A 23,676-nucleotide genomic window follows, 5' to 3' on the forward strand; every position below is an offset into this window, starting at 1 on the left:
TTAAATATTTAATTAAAAGACCCTCATGTGGATTCCGACTCTGTGTGCTTATTGGTGCGGCTCATCAGGCATGAACCTACAGACAACACTCTCATGACTGGAATGTGGCCGTGGACAGCTCTTTGCTTCTTAGGAAGGACACACCAGGAAGGCGAGGTGGTAGAGTTGATCCTTACGTGAGTGAGCAACTGCAATGTACGCAGCTCTGCCTAAGGGGGGACAAAGTGTGAGTCGACAGCCTATGGGTGAGGATGAAAGGGCAGGCCAGCAGGGGTGACATTGTGGTAGGTGTTTACTACAGGCCACTGGATCAGGAAGATGATGAGGCCTTCTACAGGCAGCTGCAAGTTGCTTCTCATTCACAGGCCCTCGTTCTTATGGGGGACTTTAACCATCCTGATATTTGCTGGGAAGACAACACAGCTCAGAACAAACAGTCCAGGAGCTTACTGCAGAACACGGCAGGTAACTTCTTGATGCAGGTGGTAGGAGAGCCAACAAGGAGAGGGGTCCAGCAGCAGCTGGACCTGGTACTAACAAAGAGATGGTCTAGTGAAGGCTGAGGGCAGTCTCGGCTGCAGTGATCACGAGATGTTGGAGTTCAAGATCCTGCAAGGAGGAAACAGGGCAAAAAGTAGGACTGCAACCCTGGGTTTCAAGAGAGTTAACTTTGACCTCTTCAGGAGCATAATTGGAGGAATCCCCTGGGCCAGGACCCTAGAGGGAAAGGGGGCCCTGGAGAGTTGGCTAATATTCAAGCACCATGTCCTCCAAGCTCAGGATCAGTGCATCCCTATGAGAAAGAAGTCAAGCAAGGGGGGCAAGAGACCTGCGTGGATGGGCAAGGAGCTCTTGGGAAACCTTAAACAGAAGAAGAAAGCATACTTATTGGCTGCATGAGAGAGTGTCAGTTTGTCAAGTTCATTATAAGCAGCATTGCATTAGGCAGATGGAAATACTGAAGCAGAAACTGATAAAACTACTGGACCAACATCAAGAAGCAGGTCAAAGAATCAGGAATAGAATCTCCCATTCCATTGGTTACATCCTTTTGCACTGGGTCACAGATGCTTTATATAGCCAAGACACTCCTCATCAGCCCAGACTCCTACTAAAATGCTCTTTGAAGGCTGCTGACCATTACTCTTCCTGCTTCTTCACTCCCAGTTCCTGAAGTGTTCTGACGTCAGAAGTGCTTTTAAGACACCAAAGTGAGAGTCAGTTGACCACCATTTGGAAGGCAATCAGAAACACGTTCTAGCACATGAGTACGAATCAAAATCAGAACGTGAATCCCACTCCTGTTCTGCAGCGGGATAGGAATGCGCAGCTGTTACTAAATCTCATTTCAAAGAGGCATCAGAAACTTGACCTTCATGACCACCACAAGCATATATTGAAATCCTCATTGGCAATTGGCCAGGTTCTTGGTGGTTAGGGGCCACTATGCATAAAATGTATCAGATAGCATACTGCCTTTTGTCATTTCTGGGAATTGGATTAAATAAGAGGACTGCAATACTTTTTCTCGACCCCACTGCCTTCCTACCTGAAATGGAGATGCAGCATTACTCTGTGGTCTTATGGAGCTGTAGCAAACAGATAAAACATCGCAGCATGCACTGCTTTGCTCTGATTCTAGTGACATTGAGTGATGGAATATGTGATGACACTCCACAGCAGACAAATGAATGCAGTACAGCACATTCAATAAAAGGAAATATCCATCAACAATAATTCCTCGTCTTTCAAATATTTAGTACTTATGTGTTAGAAAAGTTCTTGGTAAAAGCTGCAATAGCCTAGGCCTTGCACATACTTTATTAATAAAAAACAAAAAATCAAAAAAAAAAAAAAAAGGAAACCAAGCAGTAGGTAGGTGAATAGTGAATAAGCTTTTATGCAAAAGCTATACCTTCAATTGAAGGCACATAGTTTAATGGCTCAAGCAAAAAAGCACGGCATACTGCCTGCTGGAGATCTGCAGGTTCTCCTCTCAGCTGCCACACAGTTGGCTATGCCAGGTCACTTAGTGCTACCAATGCTTCAGGATACCATATGTGGAAGGGGGATAGTAATAAACATCCATCTTTATAACACACTTTGGGACCTTCAGTTCATTAAAGCTTCTATCCTTCAGCTGTCTAGGGCTTACATGGAAGAGTAAGCAAAGAGCTGAAAATGGGGAGGAAAAAAAATTGAGGGTTTAAGCTCATTATCCTTCTCAGCTGTTTTACCACCATATTTTCATTGCCTTTATTCTTTTTTCCTTCAAGAACATTTTGGCAATTCTATATTCCAGCTGTAGCTTTAGCTGAAGTTAAAGCAACATCTTTGTTGCTGACAAACAGTTGGAAATTTGGAGCCAATGAAAACAGAGATGTACAAGTTCACTATATGTTGGAGACCCGGTCACATAGTGATTATGAAAATTGGAGCCTTTTGTCCAGAGGACAGGATTAGCAGAAACGAGATAAACGGTGTAGTTTAAAATTAATTTGTTTTAACAGCATCCCCAGTTGATTGCTGGAGAGTGTTTATTTTCACTTTCTCCACTGTTATATATCCTGCAGCTACTCTTTTGTGTTACTTCATCTCCATTGAGCCTGAGTCCTGTTCTGGTTTCAGTTCAAACGAAAACTCATTTATAAAGCCTATCTTGAACCCCTTGGTATCAACACTTTTTTCTTTTTTTTTTTTTTTTTTTAAATGAGGGATGTCTCACACTGTGTGTGCAAAGATGTCTCATGCAGCTCTGTGTATTTTAACACAGGATCGAGATGCTGTGTGGGCTATAGCTGATATGTGCCAAAGGGACTTAACCAAGCCACATCCCATAACAGTCTGAACAGCTACAATCTCTGTTATCACCTCAAGGATCACCACTTAGAGCTGTATTCTGCATAGCAGATCCAGCCTACTGCATGTGAACAATCTTCAAGCCACACAGCCTTTACCAACAACACCCTTTAACAATGCTTACAGAAACAAGGAAATGAAAGAAGCTTAAAGCAAGGCTTAGAGCTCTAAGAACCACAATTGACTGAATGGGCAGAGTACAACACTGACCACAAGTACTTTAGCATGTACTGCCACCAGAAGGCCAGTGAAGGCTTGGGGTCATTTCTCTATGCTTCAATTTCACCAGTATAGCTGTGCTATTCACCTCAATCCCATCCTTAAATTTGCTTAGACTGGACATTTATACTGTGTCATTACGTCAGCAAAATTCTACTTGCCACTGTATCATCTTTCCATTTAAAGAATTGATTTAAACTGCAACTCCAGCAGGAAGCTTACTGCTGTACATCTATGTTACATAAAAGCTGGTCAAAGAAACTTTCTTTGTGCCAGATGCACAGGGGATTACTCCACCTAGTGTTCATGCTGAATTGTCCAGGCTACAGGGGTTATATACAATCAAAACACAAAAAAATAAAATAAAAATTAAAAAAGAAAAACAATATATCCACATTGTTTCCTGGAACTCATTAAAGTATGTGCATTTATTTCTACTGGTTGTCTTTCCTGTTCTTCCTATGCTTGTTGAATTCCTCAATAGGTTAATTTTGTCAATTATAGTCAAATTTAGTTAAAATAGTCAATTTAGGCATACATACAAAGTCATTTACATGTCTAAGTATATATGCATAACATGAGTTCCTCACCTTATCTTTTCAGACACATCCTCCAGGCCTGGGTCATCATTTACACATACAAACTTTCTAAATTTCCTTCTAACTAAACAGTAAAGGTTTGGCCTATCTGTTCATAAAACATTTCAGATTTGGCTCTATTGTTGTATCACAAAATATGCTCTTAGAGGCGCATGTTGCTGGCTCATGTCCAATTTTACAACCACCAGTATCCCCAAGTTCTTCTCTGCAGGGCTGCTCTCCATTAACTCATCACCCTGTCTGTGTTGATATTGGGGATTGTCTCAACCCAGGTGCTGGATCTTGTACTTGGCCTTGCTGAACTTCCTAAGGTTCACAGAGGACCACTCCTCAAGCCTGCGAAGGTCCTTCTGGATGGCATCCCTTCCCTTTGAAATTTCAACTTCACCACCCAGCTTGGTGTCACCCACAAATTTGCTAAGGGTTCTATCAATCCCACTCACTGTATCACTGATGAAGATATTTAATAGTATTGCTCCCAGCACAGACCCTTGAAGGACATCGCTTGCTACTGGTTTCCACTGGACACTAACCGTCCACTTGAGCCATTAACTCTAACTCTTTGGACAGTTATCCAGCTGTCCTTTGGACAAGTATCCAGCCAATTCTTTAGCCATCTAACAGCCAGCCCATCCATCAAACTCACAGCCCTCCAATGTAGTTGCAAGAATGTTGTGAGGGACTGTATCAAAGGCCTTACAGAAGTCCAGGTAGATGATATCAATAGCTCTTCCCTTATCCACTATTGTAATTGTTCCATTGTGGAAAGTAACTAGATAAGTCAGGCATGATATAGCTTCCAGGAGGATCTGTTCCGTGATTTTAACAGGCACTAAGGTGCGGCTGACTAGTCAGTAATTCCCTGGGTCCCCCTTATTTCTCTTTTTAAAATTCAGTACAATATTCCCTTTTCTCCAGTCAAATCAATCATACACTACTATATTATATTATCCCAATAATCACAAAACTGTTTACACATCTGTTGGTTTATACATAAAAACATGATGTCACCTTTCAACATAAAATATAACTTACATATCCTGCTAAAAAAGAGAGGTGCCACAACCAATCCTGTTTTGTTTCCTCTAAAAACATGTAATTAAAGTGCATTATCAAAGTGCAATCACCTACCTCTCGAAATATCTTCAAAAGCTTCTACACTCAAAGCTTCTAAAAACATCTATTTAAAAACCATTGAAAACAACTTTCTGTATTAAAAAAAATAAATAAATTATTTTATTCTAATTCAAAACATTAGCCACCATGTCCTTCTGGTTTTATAACATCAAAGTAAAAAATATCCCACACATTTCTAAAAGTCAAATTTATTTCCTAAAAATAAGACATGCAGATAGATTTTAAGCAAATGAGAACATAAAAGTGGCCTTATACAGAAAGAAAGAGCCATAGGATTTTTTTTTAGGATCAAAACCTCATAGTGCAGAAGTGGTAATCCTGTGTTCTGTGTCACCAAGAAGCAAGTAATATCTGAGTGGTTTAGATACCAACATTGTTACTATCGATTCCCACACTGTTAGATCAGGAAGTATACTAAGCAACCACAACTGAGTTCATCTGTAAGAAATTCAAGCACTGTATGACTCATCTCAAAAAGAAGTCTTCCTGCAGATTTCTTTTTGTTAGTGTTGTGCTTTTGCTTTTGTTTTTACTGTGCGTTACAATCATTGTATCTGACCCACCGTAAAAAAATATTATGACAGGATTGGTTGTGGGAAGCAGTAACTAACTACAAGTCAAAGCTGCTTGAAAATAAAATGATTGTAGTTCTACTTCAGTTTTAGAGAATAACTTTAATTTGCAAATGAGCCCATTGTGCAATGCTCTCTTCTTACCCAAAAATCTTCTATAAAAACGAAATGTAATATTATGCCACTTCACAATGTATCAGGATTTCCTGTCTGTAAAAGGCTGTACTAAAGGCTGTACTAGACTAAAGGCTGTACTAGATGCATCTTTATCAGAAAGCTGTAAGAAACTGGAGCAAGACAGGAGGCTTTTGTTATTTATAATGCTTCCGTGTTCATACTCAGGCATTTAACACTCCTAGGGAGGAAGACACCATTATGCTAGTTTTTCACAGACTTAACCAATGTACAAGACAAATTTAATCTGTTCTGCTCACCAGTCAAACCAATGGAGCAGTGCTGTTACAGGTGACGGTTCAATGCATTCTATACAGAAAGAGGAACAGGGGTAAACAAGCAGTACCTTTTTGCTGCTGCAAAACTCTTCCAGCAAGAGCTGTTTCTCAACTGCTGATCTGACAGAGATAGTGGGATTATGGAGGAAAATTACATATTCCACTTTTATGACTCCCTCATACATAACCACGCCACTCTGCACTATGTACTAGAAAATGGCTATTGCTCAGCTTTTCCCTACACCACACAGACAAACTGAAGTGGACTGCAGAAGACATCCAGTATCTACCTCATAATGAACAGAGAAGAGATGTGAGGTAGATAAGAACGAACTCATGGCCACCTCAGGACTTTTTCATCAGCGTGACATGTTTTGTTCCTTCTGACTGTTCTGGTCTAGTCTGCTTTCTGCCATGTGACATAAAGGCCTTCTGTGAGCAGAGCTCAAACAAGATCAAAATAATAGTGTAAGTAATGAATGTTAACACAGTCTTCTATGTCAAAAATATCAAAATTTTATTATTTGAAAAGCACCGTTTCCTTTAAATTCCTGCACACTAGACGAAGCTGTAATGGAATATCAAAATCTAAAACTTCTGTAAGAACTATTCTCCTGATAGCACAACAGAACTGCTGCCAGGACATTGCATAACCCAGCAGAAAACAAGGCAAGCTACTAAAAGAAGTAAGTTTTCCAGTCACTCATGTTATAAATAGAAAAGATGAGCAAGGGGAAAACAACCAAAGGAACCAAACCTTATTTATCTATCAGGGTCTCTAAATATGAAACTTTAATATTAAAATAGAGTGTGCCTTCTACAAAGGGATTTATTTTACAAGAGCCCTATTCAAAGAGAGATGGCCTAATACGCAGTCAAGCTCAAATACACTCTGTTTGAAAATGTCACAGAACATTTCTCTAGGTATATTCCTCACTTACAGCCAGTTTCAACTATTAAGGATAGATAAAAATAACAATGAAAGTTTCTCTCTCCTCTTTATCCCATGGAGACAACGCAGTTCAGAGAGAGAAAGCAGAAGTTTACCATTGACTGTAAGCAAAAAAGCACTTAATAAATTTCTGCAGGTTTAATTACCTTCCAAATAGGAACAATGAGATCACACAGTGACAATTCAGGCCATAGTCACAACCCAACACTTAAGCATCACTTGAAGAAAATTTGGACCCCAGCAATGTCTCTTGTAATGAGTATAAATAAAGCCTACTACAATCAATCAGCTTGCAAGGATGGCAGTTAGGAACAAAATAGGACAAAAGTCCTATTGCTTTACTCATTTTTTAATTGGTTGCCTTTTGTAATTCAGAACTGGTAAGAGAATTAAAAAAAAAAAAGTGCTCTAATACTGCTTTTTTTTTTTTTTCCTAAAAGCCAAGCAGCCCTGTATGTCATAGAACCACATATGAAAAAAATTAAGCCAGAATCAGCCACTTTAAAAATCTGTCTATCAATCAGCACAGGCTGGTGAGAATGATTATGTTATGTCCAACTGACTAAATGCCTAATATTATGCCTGACTGACTAAAACCAGGTGGCACAGTAGGCCACTGTTCTACCTACTGATAATGCAGATTCTGCACTGCTAAGCTTATCAGCATGCAGCGTAGTGTCTACACAGCTGCACAACAGAGCCACTAGCTGAAAGATTGTGAATAACACTGGAGAGGGGTAAAAGTTGCATAAGTCTCTTTCCTGGGTTTCTCCCTGGGCCTAATCTGCTCGAGGGTAGGAAGGCTCTGCAGGAGGATCTGGATAGGCTGCACCGATGGGCTGAGGTCAACTGCATGAAGTTTAACAAGGCCAAGTGCCGGGTCCTGCACCTGGGGCGCAATAACCCCAAGCAGAGCTACAGGCTGGGAGATGAGTGGTTGGAGAGCTGCCAGGCAGAGAAGGACCTGGGAGTGATGGTTGATAGTCAGCTGAATATGAGCCAGCAGTGTGCTCAGGTGGCCAAGAAGGCCAACAGCATCCTGGCTTGTATCAGAAACACTGTGACCAGCAGGGCTAGGGAGGTGATCGTCCCCCTGTACTCGGCTCTGGTGAGGCCGCACCTCGAGTACTGTGTTCAGTTTTGGGCCCCTCGCTACAAGAAGGACATCGAGGTGCTTGAGCGGGTCCAAAGAAGGGCGACGAAGCTGGTGAGAGGCCTGGAGAACAAGTCCTACGAGGAGCGGCTGAGGGAGCTGGGCTTGTTCAGCCTGGAGAAGAGGAGGTTCAGGGGCGACCTCTCTACAGATACCTTAAAGGAGGCTGTAGTGAGGTGGGGGTTGGTCTGTTCTCCCATGTGCCTGGTGACAGGACGAGGGGGAATGGGCTAAAGTTGCGCCAGGGGAGTTTTAGGTTAGATGTTAGGAAGAACTTCTTTACTGAAAGGGTTGTTAGGCACTGGAACAGGCTGCCCAGGGAGGTGGTGGAGTCACCATCCCTGGAAGTCTTCAAAAGACGTTTAGATGTAGAGCTTAGGGATATGGTTTAGTGGGGACTGTTAGTGTTAGGTTAGAGGTTGGACTCGATGATCTTGAGGTCTCTTCCAACCTAGAAATTCTGTGATTCTGTGTGATTCTGTAACCAAATGAAAGAACAGTAGATTATCACTTCAGTCAAAACCTTGGCTCCAATGAAAAAAAGTTCAGAACATGTAGCCATTCCTCCTCTTCTCTATGTCACTTAGCCTCTTCAGTTCCCGTGGGAGTGGCTTTTTACTTCAACCTTAGTCTGACGTAAATTATCTTCCTGTTCTGCAATAGTAAACATACCACCTTGCTACAAGGACTTGTTGTCACATCTCTTAGAAGTCTTAACAAATTACACCTGAATGATGCCCAGCAACTACCCAGGTGCATGGTAAACCTTTTTATTAGGATTCACTTACTTGCATTTTAGAAACTTACTATTTTACACCAGCCTCACCATTTGAGTGTGTGCTGACAGATATTCTCTGCAATATAAAAAGGAAATTATAGGAGAAAACAACGAAGGACACAAAACCCATATCAATTTAAAGATATCACAGCAAAAAGAAATACAGCCATTCCATCCTCAATGATTACTACAGTCCAAGCCTATCTAAAACCCTGCAAAACTGCAATCTATAGTTTTTCATCAGTCTCAGCATCCCTAGCAAAACCATGCAGTCTGCTGTCTGAAACCAGGCTTAGGTTTTTTGATGTTGTTTTTGTTTGTTTTGTTGTTGTTTGTTTTTAATAATACAATTTATTTTTCTTTTGCTGCTTGTGTCTATAGCTTAGGTATTTTCTCAAAACTAAAGAGAAGCTTTTGATAAAAATAAAAAAGCCAATAATTCCTTATATTATACAATTCCAGAAGCTTAGCTGGAAAGAGAAAATACTATGTCCTGATTGTCACTAAAAATTTGCTAGGGTACAGTACATCCCTAAAACAGGCATAGATTACTTTTCCGAATACATTATTTGTAGAGATATAAATAAATCATCTGACTTCAATACAAGGAAAAAGGAGATCATTCTCTTAAACTAATCATAAGAGACAAAGAGTTCCTTACCTTAAGTCTTACTGATAATATTTTGTCATTGTTGCAAATACCATTCAAAGTTCAAGTGCAAATAAATATTCAGTCATTCAAATATTGTTCAACATTTCAGTAAGTCTATTGGATTCAAAAGAAGAAGAGACAAGGTAAAAGCCAAACATATACACGAGCAACCAACTCACTTGTAAATTATAACAGGTCTTTACTTGACAGTCAGAACAGATGAGTATCACACCTCTGACAATACACCATTGAAGCAACTTGGAAAGAGTACCATGTTTTTCACCACACATTTGTAATATGAATATGTAATGGTTCCAATACTAAGACAGGAAGAGATCTTGTGGCAATTTTCATGCAAACGTTGAAAATAATCAAGTTTAACTTGGATTTTAATAAATCAAGTTTATTTGGAACTTTCTTTTCCAAAGCCTTCATATTGGATTATGTTTTCTGATTGCTGAAAAAATAACATAGTATCTGGAAGTGTGAGTTGCCATTTTGAAGCTCAACTGGGAAAAAATAACCTTGAAGCAATGCACAAAATAATGAAAGATCAACTCAAGTGTTTTAGAATTAAATTTAGAATTACATACAAAAAAAAAATCAGAAGTGCTTTTGCCTGCTTGAGGAAAAAAATAACAGTATAGGCCTTTAATATATTCCAATCTCTGACACCTCTCCTTGTTTCTTAAACAAGAGTGTTCAATCACCCATGTAATCATACAGGAAATACAAGCAGTATGTTTTCATATCTACTAAAATGAAAAACTATTCTCCCTCCTTAACTGCTAAACAAACTGCATGATAGTGCTATAAAAACATACATAAGTGCTGTTACAAGCTAGATGTTTAAGTTTTTAAAGGAATGAAAGAAAACAAGGAAATTATTTGCTAAAAATAAGCATTATATAGCAGGCAGTTAACAAACCTCCATTCTTCTAGTAATGAAAAATGAAGGCTGCCCTCCTAAAGTGCGCTTTCTGGTAGGACTGAAGTGTTTCAACTGCCATCTAGTGTTAAAATTAATGTAAAGACTAGCCAAGATGAAGACTGAAATGAGACATGAATTAGGAAATTATTTTTTATTGTGTATTATTAACCACTTTAAGGTTAAAAAAAAATGAAATTCAATTTTTAAACGAGTGTTGGGCCAATTTTGTCTTTAAAATGAAGGTTTTCAACCACATCTCTGTAAGGTATGATTCTGTGCTGCAGCAGCTGACTAAATGAAGTCATGATGGATAGTTTTCTGTGTGTTTTTTTTTTTTTCTCAACTTCAGCCCTATTTTTCTATGAAAACTGAAAGGGTACCAAATGAAAAGCTCTGCTTGATGCTGAAGAAGGAAATTATTAAAATTTTAGAAGAGAAAAGAATTAATCATGTATTTCCATAGTCCAAGCTGTAAGATAAACAAACATTAAAACTAAAGAACTATTGATACTTTATAGCTTTTAAAATTTACTATATTTAAAATAGTCTATTTATATAAAAACATTGCTGAAAAAATCTTATTTTCCTCCTCAAGCCCTACATATGAATTTTAACTTGGATTTAACTACCATGCTGGCATGCAGAACCAGAAAAGCTCAGAGGGAAACATGCTCTGAAGGGGATACAGTCCTTTATCAGCAAATTAAATGAATTCCTGAGCACCAATAACAAAATAAAGAACAAAGCTACCATACCAAAAAGTGAGACACCTAAGAATATTAGATGCTGATGGAAGAAAGATAAATACTTTTAACAGGTAAGCTATCAAGATAAACTATCTAGTGGGCTAAAAAAGGAAAATAAAAGTCAGATTTTAGTTAGTAGGGAAAAAAATCACCACCACATCTGGATTGCTATACGAAATTCATCTAGCATTATGACTGAGGAGTCAGGGCCCAGTCTGAAGTTGGATATAATGCACTATGTTTCCTGGAAATCATTATTCACAGGTATGTTTGTAGCATGAAATATAGATCTATGAACAACTACTAACCAGGTTTGCTGTAGAACCAATGGAAGTGTAATTGCATCAGGACAGTGCTGTTCCTGAACTGATTAACCCGGCTGACAGATAAGACTGATTAGGTCAGTTGTAGCATTACAAACATAGCCACTCTGCTTCCGAGGCTTAGTTAACATCTGCACATGATACCATAGGTATACTTCAGTGAGCAATAGCTGAGGATTTTCTTATTACAAATCAGAAATCACAAATAAGAAAGCAAAAGAACATACTGTTCTACCACTCAGGAAAAGTTATATATACAAGAGAATGGCTTGGCTAAACAAGGAACTTAGGACTGAGTTCTAATGCAAAGAGGACATTCACAAGAAATAGAAATGAGGACAGAGTAGAAAGGAGGAAGATTGAAACCCCATCTGGTACATTGAGTGTTGCTAGTAAAGCCAAAATTCAACTAAATTTGAAACTGGCAAGAGACATCACGGGTGAAAATAAAAGCTACCTCAAAAGGAAAGAATAAACATGGGCCTGCTGGGGAGCAAATGGTGTAATGTCACCAGATACAGATAAAGGTGAGGTTCTTAATGTCTTCTTTGCCTCAGTCTTCATGAGGAAGGCCTCAGGCACTATGTACAGAGACAGAGCTCAAGGTGCATAAGAAACATCAGTAGCACAAGCGGATTGAGTCAGGGATCTCTTAAAAAAAACTCAACCTACAGAAGTATCTGAGACCAGAGACGATGCATTCTAGGGTGCTGAAAGAATAGACTGACATAATAGCAAGACTGCTCACTGTCATGTTTGAAAGCTTGTAGAGATCACATGGTAGGTCTGTTGTGACTGGAGAATGGCAAATGTTTCATGTGTCTTCAAAAAGGGAAAAAGGAAAATAAAGGCTAATATAAGCTGGTCTACTTCACTTTGGTACCTGGAAAAAAAATAATGAAATCACAGTATCATAGCGTTTGGAAGCAGCCTCTTGAGATCATCTAGTCCAGTCACCCTAATCATGCAGGGTCAGCTGCAGCAGGTTGCAAAGGACTGTGTCCAGTTGGGTTTTGTACATCTCCCACTTCTGTAAGTAACCTACTCCAGTGTTTGACAACCCTCACGGTAAAAAAAAGAGGCACACTGCCCTCTTGTTATCAATTTATTATCAATTTTGTTATCAATCTATTATAGTCAATGTGCCAACTATTAGCTGGAGATACCAATGTCTACATCATTGATAAAGATATTAAACAGTACCAGTCCCAAGATGAACCCCTGAGGGACACCACTTGTCACCAGCCTCCACCTGGACATAGAGCCACTGACCACTACTCTCTGGGTGTGGCCGTCAATCCCTTATCGACTGAATGGTCCACCCTTCGAATCCAACTCTCACCGATTTGGAGATCAGGATGTCACGTGGGACCGTGTCAAAGGCCTTACAGAAGTCCAGGTAGATGACATTGGTCGATCTTCCTTTGTCAACTGATGCAGTCACTCCATCATAGGAGGCCACCGGATTGGTCAGGCACAATTTGCCCTCTTGTTATCAATTTATTATCAATTTTGTTATCAATCTGATGTAGTCAGTGTGCCAACTATTAGCTGGAGATGTCGTCTCATCCAATAACCCTAACCACAAGGGAGTCAATACCCTTTCTGATAGTAACATTATGAACATCAGTAGTTATTTATTTTTGGGTGCTATCACCTTGAAGCAACAGCATGCATAAATGCTGTTAAGACTGTATTTGAAAAGGCATTACAGCTGACACATGCCTATACCAGGGTTTCCCATTCTGCATTTACAAGGAGTGCTGTCACATGTTTTTAGTACTGAGGCATGTTTGGGCTGCTCAACCACAGCTTTTGCACTTTACTTAGCAGCATTTGTTCCAGGAAAATTTAATTCAGTTTCCCCACTCTCTCCTTATGCTTCTTTCAATGCAAACGCACTGATATGGGTACAAAGATACATAAGGTCATATAGACACAAGCTGTTAATCAGTCTGGGAAGCAAATATTTTGAAAGGTTCCTTGATGCAGATGGTCACCCTTGACCTTTGTATCCCCTCTATAGTACCATTATCCTTCCATATCTGCTCCATAAGAGCCATCATTAGCATGAAGGCTACCAGTTGAATAGTGTCAAGCGTCTGCCAACACCAGTCAATGGAAGGGCCCACCTTTAATGCCATTATCTTGATGAAGACTTCATGTCAATCATGAATAGAGCTGCTGACACAAACTCTGAGAAAAGCAGTAACCCAGCAGGGCCAACACAAATCACTGCCTGGAACACAGTCTGACGTAATACTTGGCTTCGATTTGAACCCATGACTCTCAGTTACACATACTGAAACAGTCACCCACATTACATAGCCAGTATTGTTCAGAATTTCTGTGAAATCTGTCAAAAAATTCAGCATTATTCACACCATTATCAGCAGTACGCATTGCGTCACAATAAGCAGTCTGGCTCTCTGAAGCAGAGTTAAATATTTAGGAGGAGAAAAGATAAATACGGTTTAGAACAGATAACGACAAAAGTTACTGCAACAGGAAGAAAATGCCTCCATTTCTGCTGAATAGGAAGCATGCATCCAACCTCATGCAACAACCTTCCCTTCACATGGTGAAACACACATGTGCTGTGTTCTTACAACACCAGAAGTTCACTGGTCCATCAAGAGGAATTGTCCTGGCATCTTGGTCGGACCAGAACTAACACACTGTGATGCACAGCCTGCCTCTTCACATAAAAGGTGGGATTGTGTGCAGTCTTGAAATGGTGAGTGCTGTATTCTCACAGGGACAGACAAGAATTTAATACAAATTAGTTGTCTAATAGTGACTCTCCTGCAAGTTGTTCCCACTTGAAAATCCTTAATTACACATAGTTAGTAGGGTATAGATTGAAAAGCTAAACCCAAACATTTGAAATCCCTCTCCAAGTAAGATTTCTGGAGTATAATACTTGGGTATTCATTATGTAACTATACTTCCAGAACTCTTTTAAATGGATTGATCTCAAAGCCCCACCATAAACCCTGATGATGACTTCTACAATCTATAATGATGATATGCTCTATGAAAAGTAATACACACAGTCTTTTTTTATTGTTTTTCCCACCTTTTCATGTGAACCTCCTCTTCCTGTACCATGGCAAAAAGAAACCAAAACCTTTCTTTTACGAATCTTGGAAGACTAGTAAATTGTAAGATAAGAGAACATATTTAATCATATAGCCATAGTATGTATTTTGAATTTTAAGTACTTACTTCACATTTGTTCTGATTGGGTGTCCATGAAATTATGCAAATAAAAATGCATAAGGTAAGTTAACATACATTGTTTTGAAACAAGGGTAAAGAAATTTATCTGCAACTTGCTGTAAACTGAGAGCAGAGAACGAAAAATGGACAAAGTCACTGAACAATTTCAGTATCTAAACCTATGAAAATGTTGAAGGTGACTTTTTTGTTTCTCTCTTTACATACCCTACCTTTAAAAGAAAGAATTCCCATATCCATTCTACTCTTTACTTCCACATTGTGCTATTATCCCCTCATTCACCTAAGCTTCATCAGCCTCATTTGATACATTTCAAATTGGGTAGCTCTGGATGTTTTAACAAACAGGAATTTGTCTGAGCTTGGCTGGATTCTCTCAACTGCACCCTCATCCATTACTTGTAGATGGCTGGTACTAGTCTACTGTAATCCATTGTTCCTGAACAAGTAACAACTGTTTAAAAAATAAAACACAAAACAACACAACACACACACACACACACACACAAACAACAACAACAAAAACAAACGTAGAGTTCAGTCTATGCGTTATTATATTCTGCTATCAAAGGAAGCACTTGCACGAAAATACAAAGGCAGGAAACACTAAAAATGTACATCCCTTGGCACCAGCTCTTTCCCTGCTGAGAACTCCATTGCATACGGCATTATGCCAATAAATAAAGACACCGTACACAGCCTTAAAGAAAAAAAAAAAAGCAAACTGTAGACTAAAGCAGACAACACTTTTGACTTGTAAGAAATCTTAACAATAAACTTAACACTGCTCCTAAGATTTTTATTTCAGTCATTAGCTTTTAAAACCAAATACACATCAATGCACACCAAAGGTAATAAATAGCATGCTTATATTTGAATACAGCCATGCTCATTAGCTTTCCACAAACTCTTTTTTTTTTTTTTAATTAAGTAACAAGTTTATAGTAATAAAATACAAGGAAGGATACCAACTTTACAAGCCTACTGATGTTCTTATTCAAGACTGCAAAATATCAATATTCAGTTCAGTCCTGGCATCCTCTTCCCATCTTGCATGTCTCTGGATTGACTCTAATAGTAGCAAGTATCAAAGGTGTGGCTGGACAAAGAGCATGTTTGACAGGTTTTCTGCGAAGCCTCCCTACAAAAATCAGCTCTTAGCACAACTTTTACTTTTTAGTACATGAAAAGGAGTTAGAACCATGGGAAGAGGGGAGAAAAAAAAAAAAAAGAAAAAAAAAAAAAACAGGTTTAGCATGGCATATTTTAAGTAACACTGCTCATAGTGCTTTATGTTTGAATTCTATTGCACCCATTAAAAAATTAACATCAAAAGAGTGAACAAAATGTACACATCACAACAAGCAGTCTTCATTAAATTCTTCCTTACCAGGTTTTAAACTTTGCAATATATATGAGGCATGTAAGAAAAAAAGCAGAAAATGGTGTCAGAGAAATATGTATCACTGAACTATACTTTAGGTAAACATGACACAAGCTAAAAATAAATCCCTGGAGACAATATAAATTAATTGTTGTATGCTGCCACTTCAAAAGTATGTTTGTTTGTTTGTTTGTTTGTTTTAAAAAAAAAAAAAAAGCAAATACATTCTAAAATATAAGCCACTTGAAAAAACTGCATCCGTAACTACCAGTAACTGGTATTAACTTATTTTCATTCAGCAGCACTGTGATTAGTCCATTATAGATTACTTGATCTGGAAACAAATGCAAAATAACTACTGTCAACACTGTGCATTCCCATGACAGAGGCAGAGCCCCTGTGAAGCCTGGTTCTGCTTCAAGTTCACTTTCTGCCGCAATTCAAACTAACCTTCGTGTAAGGGTGAGATGTCCCGCTTTTTCAACTGCTTCCCACAAATCTGTGTCATCTGTCCTGCCTACAGTCACAGGCACCGAATTCCATTTCTGTTCTTAGCCTTGAAAAATTCATTCTCCATGCACACAGTGCCTCCCATCATTCTTACCACTGCTAGCAATGTATAGGCAAACCAGACTTTTAATGCTCATTCCTGAAAGAGAAGGAAAAAATAAACACATGCACCTATGTCCACATGGAGACACAGCTATATGACCTAATTTCTCTCCTGTACTGAATGAAAATGTTCAGGAATAATAAGAGCAATAGTTTTACACAAAATAAAATAAAATAAAATAAAATAAAATAAAATAAAATAAAATAAAATAAAATAAAATAAAATAAAATAAAATAAAATAAAATAAAATAAAATAAAATAAAATAAAATAAAATAAAATAAAATAAAAGAAAGAAAGAAAGAAACCACTGATTATGAAAGTTTTGGTACTCTAGTAAATTCATTTTATTAGTTCCTAAAAATAAATAGATACAGCCATACAGAGTTTCTCTGGAGCTGAGCAGCATGAGAGTGATGTGCAAGTAGACATGAGTAGCTGGGACAGGAACTTTAATACAGTAGCTCAAAATCAGAGTTCAAAGTGTGTTTGAATTGACCATATAGAGAGCTTCCAGTAGAATACGTTTATTATCTGAAAATAGAAAGACTGAAACTACTGCTTTAACAAATTATATTTAGTTCACAGCTGTCCAATAAGCTAGCAGATGAATACCAATACACATCACAGCTAAAAATGAGGCTTTCCCATTTCATCTCACTAATGTGAACAGTATTTAACTTCACTTTTTTCTCTATCCTATTTTAAATTATAACTTTTTTTAAAGAAAATAATAACTATATATACACATATCTAAAACTAAATACATTTGGAATAAGAGCATTCTCCTGAACTGATGATGAGCTCACTTGGGCTAAGTAATTAAAACTCGAAGATTTGATTAGCTTAGTGTACTTGCTTGAATCCTTTGTGATGTCTGTTTTGAAAACATGAGACATTTACAGAAACTCACTTTGAAGTAAAAAGTCCTTCTTGAATACATACCATTTTTGTAACTCTAAGTGTTTATTTCAGTCTCTCATTATAGACTTAAAATTGTAAGTTCAGGTTCCAATTTTTGTATCCCAGTTCATTTCTGTTATCTCAGTGGTCTTCTGAATGTTCATATTCCCCTTCATCTCAGCTTAGTGTTATCTGTGAGTTTACAAATGTGTTATGATCCTTCTGAAAGAGTTAATTAGCAAAATACCTACATAGCAGAGACAAGCTCAAACCAGAGAGAAGCACCCAATTGTTTTCAAAGATAGACGTGCTTTAGAACTGCTGTATGGAAGGCAGCCAAGAACCACAGCTCTCTGCAGGAGCTATGTGACAAGGAACAAGGAAAACAAGCTAAGGAAGACCAGACAATAATGCTACATCAGTAATCACTTTCCTCTGTGCCTTACTCAAAGAGCAAGAGAGTCTCACTTAGTCTTTCATAAGCAGATTTGGTTTTGTATGTCACTAAAGACTTATGTGAAAATGTTTCTCCACATCAAAAAGCTTAAAAAAAAATTCTACCTGTAGCAGAAAGCCACAAATCTGATATTCTAATGGATCAGAAGTAATAAAAAAAAAAAAAAAAAAAAAGTTTTCTTGGTGAAACCGTTTTCTTTGGTGACACCAGAGAGCACCTCCTAAGTTAATTAATGATGGGAGTAAAAATCCGAGGTTCAAACAACCTGAGAACCAGTGATTAACAATACCTCTGGGACAAACCATTTTCCTTTCCCCATAACTAATTTATCTTTTGCCAGTGGGGTGCTCTTACATGGCAATTCAAGATTATGGCATACTATAGCTTAGCTGTATTGTATTACTTAGCAACTTACATGATGGGATCATTTACAATTCTGCCTCGAGGCTTTAGAATGCATTTTGAAACAGACCCCTGTAAGCGAAATTACCATCACCTTGCAAAAAGCCAATCCCAAGGCTGTAGCCAAATGGAATTTTCTTTTCCTCAAACTACCTTAACAGGACTTTTAATAACGTGCCTGAAGACCTGATATTCCATTACTCATTTAACTGAACAAGCTATTTATATGACAAAGAACACAGACCTATGTCAAGAACTCACTTAAATAAGACATGAACAAAATGTTAGCTAGACTGTGGAACACCCGTGTGCTTTACATACATTTTAATAAATACACACCTCTTATACAACCAGGTAATCAAGTTATTTCTGTAACAGTCAAATAAGTTAACGAATCTGCTCTCATACTTCTTCCACCTTCCTTGTTTGATTTAATTGGATTAAACTCCACAGCCTGTAATTGTAGAGTATTTCTCAGGCCCTCCTCCCAGTACCTCAGTCTGTTTGATGCAGAACAAAGAATTTCTGGGCAATAACCCTAGACAAATTAAAAACAGGCCTGCCCTGAAGAGTTACCCTAGGTCACCCTAGGAGAACCCACAGTCCACGCTGGTCAGGCATAGTGCCACCTTACCTCTTTACAACAGCAATTCAAAGAATTAAAACCCATTATTCAATACATCCTACGTGTTAAAATGTCCATCTCATTTGAAATAGCTGCTTGCCAAAAACATACCATCACAAAGCATCTCTTATACCCTTTTGGATTTCATTCCACAAGTAAGAACAATCAGGGTGCTCAGTGCTTTACAGACATTTAAAAAAATCAGAACCCAAGAATTGGGTTCACGAGGTCACCCCAGAGCCTACTCTTATTCAGGCTAAAAATCCCCAGCTCTCTCAATCTTTCTTCATAGCAGAGGTGCTCCAGCCCCTTGATCATCTGTGTAGCCCTCCTCATTCTAATAGATCAACATCTTCCTTGTGCTGGAGGCCTCAAATCTGGATACAGTACTCCAGGTGGGGCCTCAAAAGGTCAGAACAGAGAGGGACAATAACCTCTCTAGACCTGCTGGCCACCCCTCTGCTGATGCAGACCAGGATGCTGTTGACCTTCTGGACTGCAAAGCCAGTTCATGTCGAGCTTTTCATCCACCAGCACCCCCAAGTCCTTCTCTGCAGGGCTGCTCTCAATGAGTTCTTCTACCAGTCTGTCCTTGTGTCTGGGATTGCTCCAACCCAGGTGCAGCACCTTGTACTTGGACTTGTTGAACCTCTTTAGGTTCATGTAGGCCCACTTCTCAAGCTTGTCCAGGTCCCTTCTGTAGTACTGACTGCACCACTCAGCTTGGTGTCATCTGTGAACTTGCTGAGGGTGCACTCAATCCCACTGTCTGTATCATCAATAAAGATATTAAACAAACAGACCAGGACAGACCCTTGAGGGACACCACTTGTCACCATTCTCCATTAGGACATAGAGCCATTGACTACCACTCTCTGGGTGTGACCTTCAAGCCAACTCCTTATCCACTGAATGGCCCATCCTTCAAATCCATATCTCTCCAATTTGGCGATCAGGATGTCATGTGGGACTGTGTCAAAGGCCTTGCAGAAATCCAGGTAGATGACATTTGTCAGTCCTTCTTTGTCAACTGATGCAGTCACTTTGTCATAGAAAGTCACCACATTCATCAGGCACGATTTACCCTTACTGAAAGCCATGCTGGCTATCTTAGATCACCTCTTTGTCTTGAATGTGCCTTGACATTGCTTCCAGGAGGAGCTTTTCCATGATCTTGCCAGGCACAGAGGTGAGTCTCATCGGTCTGTAGTTCCCTGGGTCCTCCTTTCTACTCTTTTTCAAAATGGGAGTGATGTTTCTCTTTTTCCAGTCAACAGGGACCTCACCCGACTGCCAGGACTTTTCAAATATGATGGAAAGAGGCTTGGCAACTACATCAGCCAGTTCCCTCAGGACCCTGGAATGCATGACATCAGGCCCCATAGAATTGTACTTGTTTAGTTTCATCAGGTGGTCTCAAACCTGCTCTTCACTTACAGTCAGAGGGACTTTGCTCCCCCAGCCTCCATCTATGGGTTCAGGGAAATGAAAGACTGGGGAAGCATGACTAGCAGCAAAGACTGAGGCAAAGAAGTTGCTGAGTACCTCAGCCTTCTCCATGTCGTTTGGTACCAGTCCACCCTTCTCATTTATCAGAGGGGCACACTCTCCTTGGCCTTTCTTTTCTGAGCAATGTACCTATAGAATCCTTGCCTTGCTCAGCCATCCCTGTTGTCTCCCCTCCCTGACCACTTTTTTACACAAGGGGATGGAGAGTTCCTGTGCTCTAAGGAAATCATCCTTAAAGAGTTGCCAGATCTGCTCAGCTCCTTTGTCCCTCAGGACGGTGTTCCAGGGGATCTCATCTACTAGGTCTTTAAATACTTTGAAGTTTGCTCTTCAGAAGTTCCTGGTCCTGACTTTGCTCTTTGCCAGGCCGTAAGTCCTAGAGATCACAAACTCAACCAGGGCATGTTCACTGCAGCCCAGACTGCCTCCAATCTTGACCTTTTTAATGAACTCTTCCGCACTGGTGAGCAATGGGCCAAGTAACGCTTCTCCTCTGGCTGGTTTGTCTAACACCTGGACCAGGAAGTTGTCCTACTCTAGGAATCTTCTGGATTGCTTTCAGCCTGCTGTCTAGTTTTCCAGAAGACATCCCACTGGTTGAAGTCCCCCATCAGGATGAGAGCATGCGAGCACCACGCTTCTTGTAGTTGAAACCTGAATGCCTCATCCACAGGCTCCCTTGATCAGGCAGCCTGCAATAGGCCCCGACTACAACCTGTGCTTTATTGGTATTGTCTTTAGCTCTCTCCCACAAGCTCTTAACCTGTCCGTGGCTGTTTCTCAGAGGCAACTTTTCACAAGTAATCCCTTCCCTAATGTAGAGGGCAACAACCCCTCCCTTTCTTCCCTGTCTATCCCTTCTGAAGAGTTTGTAGCCCTCTAATCCAATGCTCCAGTTATGTGATCCTTCCCACATTTCCGTGATAGCAATCAGGTCATATTTATCTAATTGCACCATGGTTTCCAATTCCTCTTGCTTGTTTCCCATGCTGCAGGCATTGGTGTAGAGGCACTCCAGCTGGGCAATCGGTTGTATCACGTTTCCAGAACCCTTCCTGACTGCATAGGGACAGTTCACAAGTATTTCCCTGCTGGTACTTAGAGTGATAGAGTTCTCAGGTATGCTTTCTTCATGCAGAGGTGCATCCCCTTTCCCCACTGCAAGTAGTTTAAAGCCCTCCTGATAACCCCAGCCCGCTTATTGCCCAGAACACTCTTGCCCCACCTGGTCAGATGTGCCTCATCTGGCATTAGTATGCCCGGTCCCTCAAAAGTGCATCCAAGTTCATAGAACCCAAAACCTTTGGCATGAAACCAGCCTTGCAGCCAATCATTCACTCAGCGCATTCGTCTCTTTCTTCCTGGGTCCCAGTCACCAACTGGGAGGACAGAGGAGAACACTACTTGTGCTCCCCCTCCTTTTTGACATAAAATATGACATAAAATTTTGACATAAAATCCTTTCTGATATTTTGGAATTTCCTTGTTACAGTATCACTTGATCCTACTTGAAAAAGTAGGGAGGGGCGGTAGTCTTTGGAACACAGCAGACTTGGTAGCCTCTTTGTAATAAAAAAATCAACCTGTCTGACTTCTTTATTGAACAGTTCCCTACCACAGCTTTTGCTATACACTGCATTTAATTTCAAATGAGAAGTATTTCATTCAATGTTAACACCACACACTAGTAAGAAATTGAATTATGTTATCAATAACTTTATTGATCAGTTACTAGAAATTCAACTTTTTAATATGTATAAATATAAGCATGTTTCATAAAAAGTAAAAATCACATTTCCCATTCTGACAAAATCCTATCTTCTTAACAGAAATGGACATCTTTGAAAATAAAATCCTTGAATTACAGTAAGGGAGTATTTGAAATTCCGTAGCTAACACTGATTATCAAAATAATGAAATTGATGTAATTTAAAGGCCTGCTTTAGACAAGGGATACTAAATATTCAATATGCAGAGAAAATAATTTCAGTAACATAACGGAAAGGGTAGAAAACTACATATTCCTGTGCACGCAAGAAAAATGTTTCAATAACTTTATCTATCTTCTCTTTCTTTTGATGAGTGTGCATTCTTTTGCACTCCTTGATGATATGACTCACAGATTAGCATCCTGGGAATCAAGTCTATACCGATTTACCAGTGTAATACAATCATTTAGCATAATTAGCATTTCGACACTGTTACGGACTTGGAACAGATTTGCAATGGAAATATTCGCCACATATAATATATATCCTAGTGCCTGCTGCTACATAATTGTGTAACTTAGGACACTCACTTGGTGTGCTTTCTTTTCTCGGGTCAGAGTTAAGGCAGCCATGGGAATTCTCATTTTCATAATATAAACTAGTTTAAGCAAAATAGTTAATGGTGCATTAATTTCCATAGTATCAAATTTTAAAGGGGTGGAAATAGGGCCAAAAAAAAAAAAGATCACAAAACTGCAATCATGTCAAGTGGCACAAGGAGAAACAAAATGAAAACTCGTGGGCCAAGAATCAAGCATTTCAGTCTTCCCCAGCTAGGTTTTCACTGGTGTGCTCCACCACCCAAGAGTAGAGCCCTACAAGGGAATTGACAGAACACCATTCAGAGCATGACACACATACAAAAAGTAAACCAAAGAATCATTACAAGGTGAAAACACACAGTAGTCTTACAGGAAATATATTTTATGCCTAAATCAATGCTTTTTACAAATGGCTTAAATGCTGTAGCATAAATTTTCATAGGTTCTTTATCTGATATACTGTAATATTCTCTTATCTACTACAAACACAGATGTTACCTATATCAACATCTAACACTGCGCAATCATCTCTTCGCTCTTTGTCTTGCAACAGAAAGTTCCTGAAGCTATTCCTGCCCAATACAAGTACAGATTTTAAACTAGTTGTGCACTTCATTAATACAGTAATTATTTTTTCTCAAAAACTTAGAGAACCCACAAGTGAGATTTTCCATGCAGTTAAACAGAACTATTGTTTTGATACAGAAAAATCCCACAGATTATCCTTCTTAGTTCTCCCTTATATAAACGTTTTCCAAGGTCAATGCATCTGTGCAATATCCTCAAAAAACGACACTAGCCATTGTGTGGTATCACCTGTAATGATGATCTATACAAGAGTAAGGAAAGCTTCAGCACTTC

The 23,676-nt window shown here is 39.2% G+C and overlaps 1 protein-coding gene across 3 annotated transcripts in view; it reads right to left on the bottom strand.

Moving 5' to 3' along the window:
- The window catches only part of TSPAN9 (tetraspanin 9), a 173,253-nt gene that overhangs the window by 134,515 nt on the left and 15,062 nt on the right, over positions 1–23,676 (bottom strand). The gene's annotated exons all lie outside the window — the stretch shown is intronic.

This window comes from Anas acuta, chromosome 1, assembly GCF_963932015.1.
Source record: "Anas acuta chromosome 1, bAnaAcu1.1, whole genome shotgun sequence".
Classification (NCBI taxonomy): domain Eukaryota; kingdom Metazoa; phylum Chordata; class Aves; order Anseriformes; family Anatidae; genus Anas; species Anas acuta.